The 20,346-nt window shown below is 36.1% G+C and overlaps 1 protein-coding gene and 1 pseudogene across 9 annotated transcripts in view; both read right to left on the reverse strand.

Annotated features, from left to right (window-relative positions):
• The window catches only part of VPS13B (vacuolar protein sorting 13 homolog B), a 771,473-nt gene that overhangs the window by 502,337 nt on the left and 248,790 nt on the right, over positions 1-20,346 (reverse strand). The gene's annotated exons all lie outside the window — the stretch shown is intronic.
• LOC133042358 (interferon-induced transmembrane protein 3-like) lies at positions 18,073-19,261 on the reverse strand (annotated as a pseudogene).

Genomic DNA, 20,346 nt, shown 5'->3' on the forward strand with positions numbered 1-20,346 from the left:
GTATCAAGCTTTATAATTTATCACAATATCACTTATACAATTTTACACGGAAGAATACTCTGTGTACTGCTGAATGACACATACATACACACAAGCATAACAAAAGTATGAATATATGTGCAATAACACTAAATGCAAGGTTCAAGATAGTGACAACTCTTGGCTGGAGAAGGGAAATGAGAAAGAGAAAAATAAAGAGGGAGCTTTAACTAAATTTATAGTTTTTCCCTGAATTAGCTAAAAGAAGGGTTTATGGATATTCTTATAAAATAAATTATTACTCCTTTTAGCATGTTTAAATATAAGGAAATTCCTATAAATTAAGGAACTTATAAAGATCCACCAACACATATTACTAAATACAGACTGCAAAATAAAATCTGGCATAATTTTTTAAAAGCTCAGTGAATTAGAGGATCAGTTTTCCATAATCTGCATAATCAAAAAAAGCACAAAGACATTAAAAAAGATTGATAAAATCTGTTAAGAAAGAAAATCTGTTAAAAGATGCAGATGCTCAACACAGGTTACAAAACACCCCCCTTCAGTATCAACTATGGGCCAATAATTCAAAATTACAAAAACGAGAAAATAAACTATCATGATCTATGAACAAGAGGAAACAACAACAAAAACAAATCTGAGAAAACTTTAAATAACAGCATTATTAACTGCAGATGACAGTATAATAACATTTGAATTAAAGAAAATGATGAAGTGGAAAACTTAAGAATCAATTATAATCAAAAAGAGAGCTGAAAGAAGTTCAAAATGAATTTTTAAAACACTGAATTCACTGAAATTAAAACACAGAGGATAAGTTAAACAGCAGATCATACGAATAAAAAAGAAATCGTACCCTGAAAAGTTATCGAGGGAAATCACTCAGAACATGACACAAATCACAAAACATTAAAAATATAAAAGAGGGATATAGAGACAAGAATGACAGAATAATAGTATCCAGCATATGTTTTATCAAAATTGCAGAAAGAGAAAAATAGGAAAAAGCAATACTTAAGGAAATAACAACAGAGAATTTACCAGCATTGCTGAAAGACAAAATTTCAGATTCAAGAAGCAAAATGATTCCCAAGTAAGATGAAATGAAAACCACAGCTAAATGAACTGGGGTTAGATTACATAAAATAACGGTAACCAAAAGATAGGAAATGAAGTACAAAGAACAGACACATTACCTAACGATCAGATTAACAGCAAGCGTCTCAAATGAAAAAAGAAAGTAATGATCAAGGCAAAATTTTGTAACCATATAAACTACCACTCAAGTCTGAAATAATGATAAGTTAAACAGGGCAAAATTTCTAAGTGACTTCTTAGAAAAAATAAACTTACCAAAACTAATTTAACAGGACGTAGGAAATATGAATACTAAACCTTCTATAGGTTTCCCTCGTGGCTCAGATGGTAAAGAATCTGCCTGCAATGCAGGAAACCTGGGTTCGATCCCTGGGTCAGAAAATCCACTGGAAAAGGAAAGGGCAACCCACTCCAGTATTCTTGCCTAGCGAATTACATGGACAGAGCAGTCTGGCAGACTACAGTCCATGGGGCCACAAAGAGTCAGACACGACTGAGTGACTAACATATATACACACAAACCTTCCATAGGAATTGAAACAGTAGTTTAAAATTATTTTTAAAGGAACAAAGAAGAGGAGGAGAAAAAGAAGAAGGGAAGGAGGAAGGGTAGGGAAAAGAGGTTTAACAGTAGAAAGACAAAAACACAAAGAAAAAAAAAAAACACAAGGAAAAAGGGATGATGGGTAAGATGGATGAGAAGAAAAGTGGGAGGCAGGACTGAAGAGTTCTAAGGAGAATTCCACAAAACTTTTAAAGGTCATTCCAATCTTTTACAAAATCTTCCAAAAACCAAATTTTAAAATTTTAATTATTCAAATGTATACAATACATTTCTAGGTACTGCCTTAGCTGTCTCTTACAAAATTTGACATACATTATCATTTAGTAAAAATAAAACTAAATCATGACGAAGATGGGTTTATTGTAGGACTGCAAATATAGTTTAGTAACGGAAATTTCACTACCTAATTAAGATATTGGCAAGATACATATATTTCCTTCACATCATATTTAATACAGTTATATATCACACTCGGGGATTCCCAGGTGGTGCTAGTGGTAAAGAATCCGCCTGCTAATGCAGGGGATACAAGAGATGTGGGTTTGATCCCTGGGTCAGGAAGATCCTCTGGAGTAGGAAGTGGCAACTCACTCCAGTATTCTTGCCTGGAAAATTCCATGGCCAGAGGAGCCTCGAGGGCTACAGTCCATGGGGCTCCAAAGAATTGGACATGACTAAGCACCTATCACACTAAATGGGAAAGTATTAGGGTTCTTTTAAAAATCATGAAAAGAAGATGCTGACTACCACTTCCAATGCTGGAAGCCTAGACAGTGAATTAAAGTACAAATAAGAAATAAAAGATACTAAAATTATATGCATAGTGTATGACAAAAGGGACAACCAACCATAAACTCACTCACATAAATGTAAGATAAAATATAGACAAGTTCAATAAAATTTCAGTTCAAGTCCAAATACAGCTTTTTCTGGAACATGAAAACCTAAATTTTTAAAAATGTATATGTATGATGTGATCTCATCTTTGTCAGTCCACAAAATAATGCCTATTAGTGACCCAGGTGTAGAAAGCCCTAAGGTGTGGAGTATTATCATGTGGCATCAGCCAATCAGCCAAGGGGAACAAATGCCAATCTGAGACCAATGAGTACATCCATTCTGACCTGCTGGAGAAAAACACTGTTTACAATTGACTGAACCAATCCTTGATCCTCTCAAGAAGATTGTATATGGAAACCTGAGTGACCCGAGCCAACCATGAGACTTGAGCTGGGTAAGATATATCTATGGCTATAGCCCAACCACACAGCCAGGTAGAAATGTCATGGCCCATATGATTCATCAGTAGTGGGGTGCGCCAAATTATCATACCTTCCGCCATTCACCATGACCACCTCATCAAGGCCAGCTAAGGGGAGACAAAGATACATACCAGACTAAGGACATAAATCAGGAGGAATACACATTCCTGGCAACCATGACTTCCAAGTATATACAGTATGGGCCTCTGGAGGCCTGGATCCAGAATCACCCAGTGTATCATTCGGAAAAATCGCATACCCTGGGATTCTTCTGACTGGCACTTACTCCCACATGCCCAACAATGGTGACCTGTGTGGGACATCTGCATTGGAAATGGGGGTGCTGGAGCTGTGGATGGCACATTTGGAAGTCCACTGAAGTTCCCCGGGTGACTGGTGTGAAACTGACGGGCATGCTCTCCAGTTATTCCAGTGTAACTACTAGTATCATTTATGCTTATGAGAACATCACAGTCTATTAAAACAAGGAAGTTCCTTACAAAGGAGTCTTAGCTTCCCTGCTAAGACTGATACTGATACTGATACTGTAGCTAAGCTGCTACAACGCTGATTACAAATAGGCTCAGCTAAAATCCTATTGTGGCAATCATTTACAACATATGCTCAATCATGCTGTATTCAGACTTATACAGTGATATAAACTATTTTTCCAAAAAAGGGGGAAAATATGAACAATGTTGATCCCCAAACTAAGGCTTTTTAAATACTTTATAGGACCAATCCATGATAAAACAAACAGTAGCTAAGTAAACTGTCAGTACTTTGCACTTAAGTTAATTTTTCTCCTGTAAGCCTTATCATCTCCTGTCTCAAGCCAGATAAATGAGTTTAATCATACTATCTATCCTTACTCTGAAAAGGATACAAAAAATTAAAGAAAGTTCAACAGATGTACAATAACATTATCTATGATTAAAGACACTGAATGAAAGCATTTTTAATGCTTTAAAAAGAAAAGTGAAGGAAGAATTCTCACCAGGAATAATATAAGTTTTCTTTAAGACACTGAACTTCATCTAATAACATAATTCAAAAGAGGACTAAAATACTCCTAAGTTGCTTCTTAAGGCAAGAGAAGAAAAAAGGAATTTCTGACTACTGGCTTTTAGTCAGTTACCATGGGAACTTGGAAATTCCTTTTGAAGTTTTCTCTTAAAAGCCACTGAAAGACAAAATATTGATGGTTTCTGATCTGTTTAAAGACAATGACTAGGATAATTAATGTTACAAGGTAGCAGCTTGTATCACTATAATTTCCTTCTAACTCCTTCACTTTTCAACACAGCACTCCATTTTCCAACAACTTAGATGTTAGGAGACAATTAAAAATCAAAATACAGGTGATAATACTTGAATATTAAAAATGAAGGGATAAAGCAGAAAACATTCAGGAAATACAATTAACTCAGACTGAGAATAAGAGTAAGGGAAGAAAGAGGAGATGACAACAGGAGAAATCATGCAGGAGCTTGTGCCAAGGGGGAAGAAATAAGGATCTTGAGTGACACTAAGATCAATCCCAGGACTTCTCTGATGGTCCAGTGGCTAACACTCCATGCTCCTAATGCAGCAGGGACGTGTTTTATCCCTGGTCAGGGAACTAGATCCCACATGCGGCAACTAAGAGTTTGCATGCTGCAACTAGAGATCCCGTATGTTGCAACTAGAAGATCCCAGTGTACCTATGAAATAAATACAAAAACAATCCTGTTCCGATTCCGTCTACTCAGTACTTGAGACTTCGGGAAAGCCACTTGATCCTTCCGAGTGTCAGTAAAATGAATATAATGCCTATTTCCCAGCGTTGTTTGGGGTTTCCCAGTGTTTACTCGGTACTTGAGACTTTGGGAAAGGCACTCGATCCTTCTGAGTGTCAGTAAAATGAATAAAATACCTACTTCCCTGAGTGTTTTGGGCTTCCCAGCTGGCACAGTAGAAGAATCTGCCTGCCAGTGCAGGAAGCGCAAGAGACGTGGGTTCGATCCCTGGGTCAGGAAGATCCCCTGGAGTAGGAAATGGCAACCTGCTCCAGTATTCTTGCCTGGAAATTTCCATGGCAGAGGAAACTGGCGGGTTACAGTCGTGGGGCAGCAAAGAGCTGGATATGACAACCCAGTGTTGTTTTGCGGCTTAAGTGAGATAATGCAAAGAACGTATAGGACAGTTTACTCAACAAATAATTACTGAGTACCTTTATGGGATACAACAGTGAAGCAAATAGATAATTTTGGTGTTCGTGGAGGTCACATACAGGAGGACCAAATAAATACTGATTTTCAATCAGAGACGGCAAAAAACTCCACATATACACTTGCATATATAATAAATTTCCAAGATCTAATTCTCCTTTCTCTTGCAAAGTCCCATTCTTCAAATAAGATAAGTAATTAAACACACACAAATTCCATCACTGGGCCCTGACCAGTACTTTATATTCCCTATGTATGACCATAAAAATACAATGCAGACAGTACTATCACTGTTTGGCATTATATGTGTGATCAAAAGGTTCTGATATGGGATACTTTTAATTTTAAAAAACAACTCCAGCACAGTTACATTCTGAAACAGTAGCCTCAATATAAATATTCCAAATAATATGCCCATATTTTAAACCCCTTTCTAAAATCCTACGGAAATACTTTTAAATAGGCATCTCTAGTAAGTTCATATAAATTACAAAATAAAACACAGATGCTGAAGCACTGGTTCTTAAATATTTTGGGTTGTCGCAATTTGGAAGGTATGACTGGTAGAGACTAGGGATGCAAAACATACTAAATTGCATGAGACAGTCCCCAGCAATAAAGAATCACCTGGTCCAAAACGTTCACAGAACCACTGCCAAAAACTGTTTTGCTCTAAAAGAACACCAAAGGTTAGTAAATTATTTACTGATAGAATCTCTGTGCTACAGTATGTCATTAGATCAGTCACAATGATAAGAGAGACATTATTTAGTGAAATCCCATTGGAAATATTGTCATAGCACAGAATAGGAAGCTAAAGATCACTGAGAAAACTTAGTGGTCAAATTTAATATAATCCACTACAGCTGATGGCTCAAAAAGAAATATATGGCTTCAAAACTTAAATTGGCAGTAACACTGCAAAAAGATCAATTTTATTTATAATCTGGAACTAACAGGGTTTTTCCCCTTAATGCAGATAGATTTCCTTGAACCACTAACAACATGCATTGGATATCAAAGCAAAAAATGTAGACATAAAATTTAGATCAGCATTCCCTAAGGTGATTTTGTCAAGCAAGCAAGAAATATAGATCACACTGTTCCTTAAAAATATATTCTTTCAAAATTTGTCATTCATTTTACTAGTAATACAGAATCTAATTACAGGAGCTGCTTAAATAGTATTTATTAAAATGAATGATATTTAAAACAATATGCCCCAAACTAAATTATAGGGTTTAGAATACTCAAAAAATGTCAAAAGATTGAAATTTTCACTCAATATGTTTGACATAAAACTGGTAAGATAATACTGCCCACGATGCAATCCCTATCAAGCTACCAACGGTATTCTTTACAGAACTAGAACAAAGAATTTCACAGTTTGTATGGAAATACAAAAAGCCTCAAATAGCCAAAGCAATCTTGAGAAAGATGAATGGAACTGGAGGAATCAACCTGCCTGACTTCAGGCTCTACTACAAAGCCACAGTCATCAAGACAGTATGGTACTGGCACAAAGACAGAAATATAGATCAATGGAACAAAATAGAAAGCCCAGAGATAAATCAAAGCACCTATGGACACCTTATCTTTGACAGAGTAGGCAAGAATATACAATGGAGAAAAGACCACCTCTTTAACAAGTGGTGCTGGGAAAACTGGTCAACCACTTGTAAAACAATGAAACTAGAACACCTTCTAACACCATACACAAAAATAAACTCAAAATGGATTAAAGATCTAAATGTAAGACCAGAAACTATAAAACTCCTAGAGGAGAACATAGGCAAAACACTCTCCGACATAAATCACAGCAACATCCTCTATGACCCACCTCCCAGAATATTGGAAATAAAAGCAAAAATAAACAAATGGGACCTAATGAAACTTAAAAGCTTTAGCACAACAAAGGAAACTATAAGCAAGGTGAAAAGACAGCCCTCAGATTGGGAGAAAATAATAGCAAACGAAGCAACAGACAAAGGATTAATCTCAAAAACATACAAGCAGCTCCTGCAGCTCAATTCCAAAAAAATAAATGACCCAATCAAAAAATGGGCCAAAGAACTAAACAGACATTTCTCCAAAGAAGACATACAGATGGCTAACAAACACATGAAAAGATGCTCAACAGCACTCATTATCAGAGAAATGCAAATCAAAACCACAATGAGGTACCATTACACGCCAGTCAGGATGGCTGCTATCCAAAAGTCTACAAGCAATAAATGCTGGAGAGGGTGTGGAGAAAAGGGAACCCTCTTACACTGTTGGTGGGAATGCAAACTCGTACAGCCGCTATGGAGAACAGTGCGGAGATTTCTTAAAAAACTGGAAACAGAACTGCCATATGACCCAGCAATCCCACTTCTGGGCATACACACTGAGGAAACCAGATCTGAAAGAGACACATGCACCCCAATGTTCATCGCAGCACTGTTTATAATAGCCAGGACATGGAAGCAACCTAGATATGCCCATCAGCAGACAAATGGATAAGGAAGCTGTGGTACATATACACCATGGAATATTACTCAGCTGTTAAAAAGAATTCATTTGAATCAGTTCTAATGAGATGGATGAAACTGGAGCCCATTATACAGAGTGAAGTAAGCCAGGAAGATAAACACCAATACAGTATACTAACGCATATATATGGAATTTAAAAAGATGGTAACGATAACCCAATATGCAAAACAGAAAAAGAGACACAGATGTACAGAACAGGCTTTGGGACTCTGTGGGAGAAGGCGAGGGTGGGATGTTCTGAGAGCACTGAAACAAGTATACTATCAAGGGTGAAACAGACTACCAGCCCAGGTTGGATGCATGAGACAAGTGTTCAGGGCTGGTGCACTGAGAAGACCCAGAGAGATGGGATGGGGAGGGAGGCGGGAGGGGGGATCGGGATGGGGAACACATGTAAATCCATGGCTGATTCATGTCAATGTATGGCAAAAACCACTACAATACTGTAAAGTAATTAGCCTCCAACTAATAAAAATAAATGAAAAAAAAAAAAAAAAAATACTGCCCACGTAGAAAAGTCCTCTAACCCAAGAACAGTCAAACTGAATGAAAATGTAGAAGTCATCCCAAGCTATACTTCTCAAAGGAGGGTTTTTCCTCCTAATTATATACCTAATTAAAGGTGAGCCATTCTTAAAATTCTCTTCTCTAGATAGCTCAAAGATAATGTTGGCTACACTGATATTTTTAGCAGGATCTGAAAATTGGGAGTGAAGCAACAGCCATGTATTTTTCACACTCAGAAGGTGATACTGTTACTCATGCATGTTGTTGCTTACCTGCTGACTCATCCATTTGGCACAGGCAGCAGCCGTCCCTTAACTCCAGCTTTTGCCAAACCTTCTCTTCCAACTTCTCTGACTTCTGGGCTAGGAGCATTATTCATTGTGAGCTACGAGATGAAGGATGTAATATTCTCTCACAAGATAACTATATTCATCAAACTAGGAAATAGTGAGAGGGCAGTTTCCAGTAATCCTTGCTTCCCTTTACTTCATGTCAACATTCCCTTCTACTTTCTGCCTTGATGACTTTGGGTAACAGCACCAAAACACAGAAGGACCAACTCCCACAAATTGTTTAAACAGCTCCCAAAACATAGTAAGGAGAAGTCTTTATAATAAATCCCTCAAATGTGTATCTTCTAGTGGTCTGCTTCTCTGATTAAACCTTGACTAACAGAGGATTTCTACAAGGTGCCCTTTATATTGCTCAAGAATATTAAATTACAGTATAAGTCCAGGAAAATAAGATGTGTAAAACTCCTAAGAAACATTAACCATTTGGATAGTAAATTTTAAAATATCTTATGAGATACAAGTAGAACTCATAAAATATGTGAGGAAGCAAAAAGCTACTGAAACAGAATTTGCAGAATATGTTAAATATAGGTAGCAAATTAGCAACCTGTTAGGGTTGGGGAGAGAGAAAACACATAAATGTTGCATTCCACAGGATATAGGATGCAAGCAGTGTGGACTATCCCACTTACATTTTAACCTATGCATGCTGACTGACTTACCTCTATCTAGCCTTTTGCCTCTTATTTGTGTTCTAATTAATCTTGATAGTGTTCTGATGCAATATTTTACCTTTATTTGACTTGTAACCTGCTTTACAGAATCAATGATTTATTGAATATTTAGAACAAGTAAATAGGTGTGCAAGGATTTTGTTAACCTGATGTTTTAAGAAAAGACAACTACACACTCTAAGACCCTACTTAAAAAAGTCTAACCACCAAGTTTTTTTTTTTTTTAAGATGCTCAATATGGTTCTTGCATATTTAGAAAAATCTTAAAAAAGCTTGGTGTTTTGGTTCTTTTTTATTTCTTCCAAGGATCTACTGCTATTAGAGAAGATATAATTTATGAGCTGATATTTAAAACCTATTTATATCAACTCCCTCTTGATTTATGTGAAGCTTAACATATATAAGATGGACAAAATCAAAGTGGAGAAGTTCAGTACTGATATTATGCTGCAGCAGGACACACACACAAGAAGGTGATACCAATTAAGAGCTTTTAATACAATCTGAAAATGAGTAATTTCATTCAAGATATTTAAGGGAGTGAAACAAAGGACTTATATAGGTATTACGCCCTAGAGAGGATGCTGTTGGCTCCTCTCCAACAGCCAGCCTTCTCTTCCTTCTGAACAGAATCCCAAACTTTATGCAAGAACCCGGAATTGAATGCTACCTCCACTCTAGGTCTAAGCTTGTCATGGCCATCCCATCTCCCTGTACAGGTTTTGAAGAACCTGAACTAAAGCTATTCAACACATGGTATTCCATGGCAATTACTGGTTTAAACGTGGGCATGTGGCTGAAGTCAACCCAATCACATTAAATGAAAGAAGAGGTTTTTATTCCACAGGGGGGTAAAAATGTATCTGACTGTCTATCTAGTACAAGTATAATGTTAATTTAAACAAGCAAAAGTTTCTTATATTCAAGGTAATTGTTCTTGGAATTTAAAAAGAATTAAAATTTTGTTAAAAAAAAAAAGTATTGAAGCTACTAAAGAGAAACCTGTCTGCAAAGTATGAGCCATTTCAAATTTGAGAAAATAATACTTTTCAAAACTATGGATATAGTTAACACATTAAGGCTAAATAATCCATTAATGCCATTTCCATCTTGAAAGAAAAATCCCAACTATTTTTATTTAGTCATTGATTCAAACTGAACTGGGCTGACTCAATTTCACACTGCTACTGTTTTTATCCAATTATGTTGGTTATAATACTGTATTTCTTCTTATCAAACACCACCAATTATGACATACTATTGTTTCATACATCCGTAGAGCTGAAGCACCCCAGAAGTACATCTTTGTAAGACTTAAATAAACCCTCTTAGTTTATAGAAAAAGCAACAAAACTCATGAAATACCCTTTACTCTGAGTGAACGGTAGGGGACACAATCTCTGGAAAAAATTTAAACCACAAAACAATACTCACACTATGAAGGCAGTCTGAGTTCATACTAACAATGAAGTTCAAACATCACCTAAGAAACAACTAATATAAAGTGGTCTTAGGTTGATGATATCTGAGATGACTGGAAGATGCAAAAACAAACTCCCTCTATAGGAACTAGACTTCAACTGAGAACAAGGGTAATAATAAAAGACCACTTATTTTAAGAAATGCTAAAATGGGGGGGGGGAGGGGGTTTACTCAAAATTGATGAATTCTGGTATAAATTACGTGTGATAAATGATACATCTGTAACAGACAAATACATGAAATTTAATTACAAACATGGGGGCCTATGGAAATACTTTCAGTTACTGCAACATGTAGTTTTAAATCTGGCTGCTGATGAAATCATTCTCACCATCTATTTTCAGCAAAACAACCATTTGAAAATAGATGAATTTCTAACATGCATTCACTCGAGTCTTCTTTTTAACCATCTTGAACTAATATATGGCTAAAAGCAGCTGAGTTTTACCCTACGTGTTCTTCTCTTTGTAACTATAAGATTCTGGCCAAGGAAGAGTGAAACCTTAGGCATCTATTTGTATATAATTTAACTGTATTATATTTTCTAGATATTCTCTAATCAGAATCTATTTCATATTAGAAAATTTTAATTTCAAGTTTGTTTTCAACTCTTACAAGTAATACCTTGGTTTATCAAATTGAAATTTTCATTTTAAGCAAAATCACTTTGCCAGATGAATCTGCTTTCAACCAACTGGGTAGGAAGAAATTCTGCCTTATTCCTAATTATTTAAGCTTTTCACAAACTATTTATTTACTCAACAACTGGAAACATTCATGTATCAGAGAAGACACAGTCTTTGCTCTCATGAAGTTTAGAAGCAAACTGAAAACAGGTTATACATCTCAAAGCTTATAAGTGAATAACACAAGTTTAGTCACTCAATATATATACTGAGTACCTGTTGTATATATGTCAGGGAACATGTAAGTGTTTTTAACCACGGTTTCTCATCTGAACCATAAAAGACAGAAAATTATTTGAGACATTATCTTCTCAATACTTCCAGGTATGATACACAGATGCACAGAAGGGAATCCAGTAGAGAATAGATGAAAAGGAAAGATGATGATTAAGATATATTTTTTCTTTCAATAAAATTAGTGGAAAAGATAAGTAACCCAATCATTAAAGTACACTATAGGAACATGGAGAACAGTCCCCAAAGTCATTTCCTATGGGCAACATATAATTTAATGAGGGGGAAAAATCCAAAAGAAAAGAGATTATTTTCTTTGAAATAGAAAAGACCTTGAAACAAGTGTAATGTAACTATTTGGAAGGTAGACACAAGGGATAATATAGAAAGTACCATAAGAACTATTTAACTATTTAAATAGTTTAAACTATTTAATAGTTTAAATAGTTTAACAACTATTTATTTAACTATTAACTATTTGGAAGGTAGACACAAAGGGATAATACAGAAAGTACCATAAGAATGATAGGCACTTGTATAAAGACCACCCCATAAAAACAGGCTGATAACTTGAAAGTTGAGACAGCGTGTCCTACCAAAAATGGTCTTTTTTCTACAAGGAACTAACATCTTAGCTAAGGTCGTTGTCAATCATGTAAAATAATGCTCTTAAGAGAACATGATCATAACTTTCCCCTGAGATATCAGATTTATGTTGATTGAGATTTTAACCTAAACCATACATAAACAGGTTAGAATTACTCAGCTATAACTATTCTTAGCAATAAATTTTACAAAACTGCCTTTGAGAAGTAGACTGAAGTGTCAATACCGTTTAGCCTAGAGAGTTATATTTTGAAGAAAAACTGAGGCATAAAATTAAACTGGCTTCTTTCACTATGTTAGATAATACATGAGCAGTTGAAAAGGTTGAAACAACGGATTTCACCAGATAGTCAATAAAGAATCACTGTGTGGTTTTCAAGTGACAAAATCAGTTGACAATTAATGCAGAATGAACAAAAGAAGAAAATTAGAAAGAAAACAAACTATCCAACCTATTCTGTGATTAACACTGCCAATCTAGTTTAAATTATGGGAAATAAGAATAAAAAGCAAGGTAGAGTTGAAAGAACCTTAAAGAAAAAAAACCCTTAAGACCTGTTGACTAACTCAATAAACAGTAAAGAAAAGCACAGATTAAAATGTCATTAGGCTTTTGAGAGTAACAATACCAGTTTACATATTCAGAACCTAAATGAAAATACGGATGGTTACTAAAACCTCAGATTTTACCTAAAAGATATCCTAATAGTTTACCCAGTGGGAGGAAAAGGCATTTCAATTAAAAGTATTAAAACATAAAAAACAAGTATTTTAAAAATCCTTCTAATCTCTGCAACTAAAGATAAACTTATAAAGCTGATTAAAGTAACAAATCTGAAAAGTTCCCCTCAACCTATAAACAATCATTTCTCCTTTAGAATACATGATTCAAGGTAATCTGCCTATAACAAGTGCTCTGTTACTTGAAGTGCAATCACAAAAATTTTGAAAATACATTTTAAGATTAATACCCTGTTTGCTGAACCCAGGGTATGCAAGGCGAGCGGGGAAGCTGGAAGAAACTCAAGGGGCTGTAGGAACTGCAAACACATTTATTCTCTCCTGACTGGCACAGCAGCGGCAGCAGCAGACACTTTATTTTTCCCTCTGGTGGTTGACCCAGCTATCACAGCCGTTAACGCAGCCTCACCACCATAATGCAGCCATACACAACACAACACAGCATTCCTTCAGGACTTTTCCTGGTGGAGCTTATATATGCTTCCACAACAAAAGCAGCCTGTGGCCAAGCGAGTACCTTGTGATGTGCATGCGCAGTGCTCTAAGTACACGTGAAAGTCACTCAGTCCTGTCCGACTCTTTGCGACCCCCTACAGCCTGTCACTCCATGGAATTCTCCAGGCGAGAATACTGGAGCGGGTAGCCTTTTCCTTCTCCAGGGGATCTTCCGAACCCAGGGAATTATTATAAGTACATAATCATTCACAAAACGTGGAGCAAGAGACCCTGACCACACCATCTGGCTAATGCGCTCTTTCCCTACAGCAGCTACACAAGAGTCTTTAAAACTTTGTTAGCATCAGAATCCTTTACTCAAACAAAATCTTAAATAGTAGTCCAACAAACTAATCAGAAAAAAATTAGTTACTTTTATACAATCTAGGAATACAGGTCTAGAGCCTTACCCAATGGCAACTCTAAGAAATCTTGGACTCTGCAGAGTCCAAGTTTTAAAATAAAATTAAATGGAAAAGAAAACACTATATATCACTTTGTCCAGTGGAATAAAATCTACACAAAACTAAAATTAAATTAGTTATCTTATTGACAGATTGAGATATACAAGTGAAATAAGCAGTCCTTGAAAGCTGAATGGACTAAAAAGGCTAATATTTGGTTAGAGAAAATAAGTACTCAATAATTATTTACTTCAATACTTTGAGAAAGTGAAAATTATCATGAGATTGCACTTGCTTAACTTTAATTACTTTCCCATGTTCATTCCACTGCTTGGCTTCTAAGTCTAAATTTCAGAAAGAGTTTGATCAACTGCTGAGTTAAAAAGCTCTCGTACTGCTTTTATCTTTGAGTAAAGCTACCGTCTCCAAAGACCTCCCCCAAGAATCATGGGCTATGAACTATAGGAGGGCTCACGCCTAGTTGCTTGTGTCCCAGCCTGCATTCATTACTTCACCCCATTAACATTCCACGCTGGGAGTCCTTTGCTAGTTTTATGAGGCGAAACCACAAAATGTCAGGTTAACAAAATCCTCACACAGCAATTTCACCTTAAAATACTGCCTGTCAAGCACTTGCTTCCAAGATATTCAATAAATCACTAACTCTATAAAGCAGGTTGCAAGTCAAATAAAGGTAAAATTTGCATCAGAGTACAATAAAGACTAATCAGAACACAAGCTGATTATTTAGAACTAAAACCTTTAGGGAAAAGAGAGTAGAACACTAATTTAAGTGTACTTGAATCATATTGGTAACCTCAGCTTTTAATTGTGTTTATTGTTACACAGATATACTTGACTCTCTATTATAACCAATTTCCAATCATTCAGATACCTGATTTCAGAAAGTCTGACATGCAGTAGAGAGTTTTGGAGACATGGGTCCATTCCTGGTTCTGCCACTTGTTAACTATGTGTCTTATCTCCTTAAACCTTGTTTTTTCCATGTAAACATGAAGAAAATAATTTTCTTCATTGAGTTATTCTGATTTTAAAAAATGTCAGATAAAAACACTAAGCATAGCGCATAATAGCCATAATAACATGTTTAATAATGGTGATAACAGTAAATGTTCAATATTTGTTAGTTTCCTGCCCTCTATCTGCTGTAGAGATGAAAATTGCCAACTTAAGTGAGAGTTAGTGTTCAAGCTCTCTACAAGCTCTGATGATACCATAACCAAGAGATCTTATCTCTGTGTGTGCAGTCATGGAGTCAAGAAAGTTACAATAAGTATGAAAGGGAAAAAGAAAGTGAAAGGAACACTTTTAGGCAACATGTAAGTGAAAATACATCCATAAACACATACGTCTACACTCTTTTCTCCTTCGTTCAACAGGAATGAGAGAATATAAACTGGCTAACCCTGTGCACCCACCCTCTAAGCTAATGATCCTTGTCATTGCTAGTATTCGGCTCTCATGACAATTATAATATTAAACCATGTTGGATATCAACCTTCAAAGCAAGTATCTTTAAGCAGAACAGCCCAGGCTTAAATAAATCTTTACACTCTCTGGTTGATCAAGCTACAGACTCTTTACACTGGACTTTAGTTTGAGACTGCCAAAATGGACACAAATTAATCCCAGTGAAATCTGAAACCTACATTCTATTCTGGGTTGAAATTAATTGCCTGAGAGCTCCCTCATTAAATATTTATTAGACAACTATTAACTACCAGGCATCACAGCTTTCTCAGAACTATCATCAGGATCTGGAAAGGATGACCACTTTTTCAGGTCTGAAACTGTTTCTACCCAGAAAATGAGTGGAAAAGATGAAGTATGATTATATTCAAATCATATAATGAATACCTGTATAGTCTAGGGAACTGACATGAAAGCAGGTAAAATTCACACTGTCCAACACTAATTTCCCAAAGGAAAGTAATTCACACACTGATTCTGTTCTATACTTAACAGATAAAAATTATTCACATGATAATGCTAATGACCTTTGTGAGTATAAGGTGCAGAGGATAATATACGTCAGTGAACTATGGCAAAAATATTTAAGAACCATCACTGCATGATTTTCACATGTTCTCATTACTATCCTAATAATAAATATTATTTTTCTTTGAATCTATTTCAATTTCTTCAAGTCCCTTTGTAAATGCAGATAAGAAAACAGAATAGGAACCAACATAGGACTCTTGCAATAGCTAAATCTTTGCATATTTATGCTTTCCACTTCCAATAAAAGAAACACAAAGCCTTGCCACTGACATGTGGATCGCATTCCTAACAAATTCTTAATTCAAAAGTTAAATGAGCATTCATGTTGTCAATCTCATAAGCAAAATAAATCTAAAAGAAAATTGGTTAATATTAATAACTCAAATTAAACACTATAATCACTGTTCACATTAGACTCAATGATCAAAAACCAAAACCAATTCTCAAATTAAAAATTTACTTCCATTTTCCTCTAATGTTCTTTTAAGATTTAGATTTTTTAATATGCAAATTTACATTTGTACATCTAATACAACATAAAGAGAGGCAGCATAATCTTGGGCTTCCCAAATCTCAGAAAACATTCTTGTTTTTGTTCAGTTGCAGCTGCTAAATTGTGTTTGACTCTTTGTGATCCCATGAACACCAGGCTTCCCTGTGTTTGCTCAAACTCATGTCCGCTGAGTCGGTGAGCTATCCAGAAAATATTAGCGATCTAGTAAAACCCTATATCTAATATAATTTAATCTTACTAATAACTGAATACATTTTAATAGAGCCTTATATATTTTAGTGGTGTAGAGATATCAAGTATCTCACTGAAAAAAAAATGGTTCTTCTGCTCCACTCTCTTAGTAAAAACCACTCAATAACAAAGAGCTCTAAGAAAAAAACAAAGTCACAAAAACAAAAGCAAGAAAACCAAAAATCGAGGATCTCATCAAAATGATACAACTAAAGGAGAAAACAGTCTTTGGACACAGGCAAATAGAGACCACAATAAAACCAGGGCCTAAGACCTGAGAAAAGCCTGTTTGGCTTCCAACAACAATTGCGTCACAGAAGACAAAAAAAAAAAGCCTTCCTAGAAATTTACAATTTGATCAGTAACTCTAAGAACATGAAAGTCCCACCTTCATTCTTGCACATATAAAAGATACCTATGAAGTCTACAAACCCCGTGTTTCAAAGAAATAGAAATGAGATTGAATAAGTTATTTATTATGACTAAGTCTTAATCCGTTGGATATCTCATATCACATTCCTTGTATGGCAGGACTTAAATAAATGGTCCATTAAACTTACTAAGAAAAAAAATGTTATTTGGAAGTAAAGTGAAACTATAAATGCTATTCAAATGCAAATTTAAAAATTATCCAACACAGCACCAGAACGGAATAAAAAGCTCATCTGATCTAAGTGTGATAACAGAACAAAGTAAACAACTTTTAAACTTTTTACAGGAAAAAGAAACGGTCATTACCCAATATCGTTATATACCTTAACTATTTAAGCAGAGTTGTAAAATTGTGCCTAAAAGAATCTTCAGATTTTAAAATAGCCTATAACCATCTGAACCAATCTGAATTTAATCACATACATTTTCAGTAATTTACAAGCATGCTCCATGCTTAGAATTTGACAGTAGAATCTGGAACTGGCAATAGTTACTCTTTGTGTGGAAGTAACTGAATGTTTAAAGACAAATGGTTAAAACCAACAAATACTAAACATTTGTTTAGCTTTAAAGATTTAAGCACTCACTGGCTTAGAACCAAACTTAAATTCTGAGTAACTAAAGGTCAAGGGTAAGCTTATTTGCAGAATCAGCAGTGCTGACCCAAAGGTGACCTGAAGGAATAAAATGAAAACAGAAAAATTTATTTTTTTCATGCTATAAACATCAAAGCATGATGACTGTTTAAAAAACTCATATTCATAATGATCATCATATATTTCGGGGAGTTAAAATTTTAACAAACATTAAGGAGAACTTCAATACTCATAAAGTGCACCATTTTATAAAGTGTAGAACTGCACTTACAAATTAAATGCTTCCTCTTTTAAATAAATTGTATGGCAATTTTAAAAGGAAGACAAGAGTCCCTTCTAACATTTTCTTTCCTTTTTTTTTTTAAACAAATGCTTCATTTTATCTCATGGTGAACAGATGCATGTATAAGGTGCAGGGAAAAGGGATGACTGCCCCAGGCTGCGGGCAGGGACTAGTAGCCTCCATAGTCCTTTATGAGCTTGTAAAGGCTTGAATAATCATCAGGGAGCGAGTGGACAAAATGATAATGTGGACGATAATCAGGAGGAGGCCCAGGATCAGGGTGCAGATGTTCAGGCACTTGGCAGTGAGGGCGTAGCTCTAGGCCCCAGTGATGTCATCCACCATCTTTCAGTCCCTAGACTTCACGGACTGGGTGAATGCCATGAAGCCCAAGCAGCACCAGTTCATGAAGACTGTTGAACAAGGATTAGACGATGTGGTTGAGCTTGGAGGCCTCAATGCAGATGTTGATTGGATCGGATCAACAATCAGATGTGGTTGGTCATCGCAGGCGCCGGGCTCTGGGAAGCCTCCAGCACGGCCACCTCGTGCTACTCCTTGAGCATCTTACAGGCTGGTGGGACCATGCTGTGGGCACCAGTGAAAAAGGGCTGGAATGTGTGGGTCATGGTGGGGATGGTGCAACGGTAGTCCAGATGCCCACTTAACGCCATTTTCAATGTAATTAGTCTCATTAAAATAGCCAGAAGTAGCTATTCAATTGCAGTTTGTTAGTAAATGGTTTGAACTGACCCAGATGAAAGATAAACAAGTCAATAACTGGACAAGGTTACAAAATATTTACTAAGAAAACACAATGTATAAACTTCAATTGGTCATAATGACAGGAAGAAAGAAGATGAAAATGGGAAGGAAATTATTGATGCTATATTTTAAGAATCTGTGTAACAAAGATCAGGATTACAAGGAGCCAAAAGTCCTTACCCTCTTACCACATCTCCCACTAACACTTTGACATTAGCAAAACAACATAAATAAGAAAAACATTAGTATTCTGGAAAATTAATGTGCTTACTGAGATAGATGTACCGTATAGGTCTCTTTCAAACAGAAAGCAAACCACTGCATTTCTAATTTAATACTCTCTTGGAAACCAGAGGCTATAATCCAAAGAGCAAGCACTCTCAACTTATATTCACAAAGTTCCAAAACACAAGAGTAGAGACACACATGATAGCCCTAGTGCCTATTATAAGCCACCCCTCCCTCACATGTTTTTAATACTGGAATACAGTGTGACATATAAGAGTTAAATAATAAGAGTAAGCAAACATTTATTAAATGCATTACTCCAATATTTTGGCCAACTGATGCGAAAAACCGACTCATTAGAAAAGACCCTGAGGCTGGAAAAGATTGAAGGCAGGAGGAGAAAGGGACAACAGAGGATGAGATGATTGGATAGCATGACCAATGCAATGGACATGAGTTTGAGTAGGCTCTGGGAGTTGGTGATGGCCAGGGAAGCCTGGCGTGCTGCAGTCCACAGGGTCACAAGGAGTCGGACATGAATGAGCAACTAAACTGACTGGTATTAGAAAGAGTCCCATCCCACATGAAGCACATGTCAGGTACCTAAAATATATTGTTTTATCCACGTAATATCTCTGTAAGATATTATCTTCCTGGTATTTTAAAAAGGCATCTGAGACTATGAGAGGTTAACTAACTGGCCCAAAACACAAAGTCCAGAAGAAGAAGAAGGATTTAGAATCAAATCCAAGGCTGTGACTCCCATCTGTAACCCACGATCTTTGTTCCACATTCAGTAGATTCTTTATGAGGGTTGTGAAAAAGCCAGCTAAAAACTCAATATTAAAAAAACTAAGATCAAAGAATCCAGTCCCTCCACTTCAAGGGAAACAAAAGGGGAAAGGATGGAAGTTGTGACAGATTTCTTCCTTTGGGGCTCTAAAATCACTGCAGAAGGTGACTGCAGTCATGAAATTAAAAGATGCTTGCTTCTTGGCAGGGAAGCTATGACAAACCCAGACAGTGTATTAAAAAGCAAAGACATCACTTTGCCAACGAAAGTCTGTCTAGTCAAAGCTATGGTTTTTCTAGTACTCATGTACGGATGTGAGAGCTGGACCATAAAGAAGGCAGAGTGCCAAAGAATTGATGCTTCTGAACTGTGGTGCTGGAGGAGAGTCCCTTGGACAGCAAGGAGATCAAACCAGTCAATCTTAAAGGAAATCAACCCTGAAGATTTATTGGAAGGACTGATAGCTGAAGCTCTTATACTTTGGCCACCTGATGCTAACAGCCAAATCATTGGAAAAGAGCCTGATGCTGGGAAACATTAAGGCAGAAGGAGAAGAGGGCAACAGAGGATGAGATGGTTGGATGGCATCATGGATTCAATTGGCATGAACTTGGGGAAATGCCCAGA

The sequence above is a fragment of the Dama dama genome, chromosome 21, assembly GCF_033118175.1.
Source record: "Dama dama isolate Ldn47 chromosome 21, ASM3311817v1, whole genome shotgun sequence".
NCBI lineage: Eukaryota > Metazoa > Chordata > Mammalia > Artiodactyla > Cervidae > Dama > Dama dama.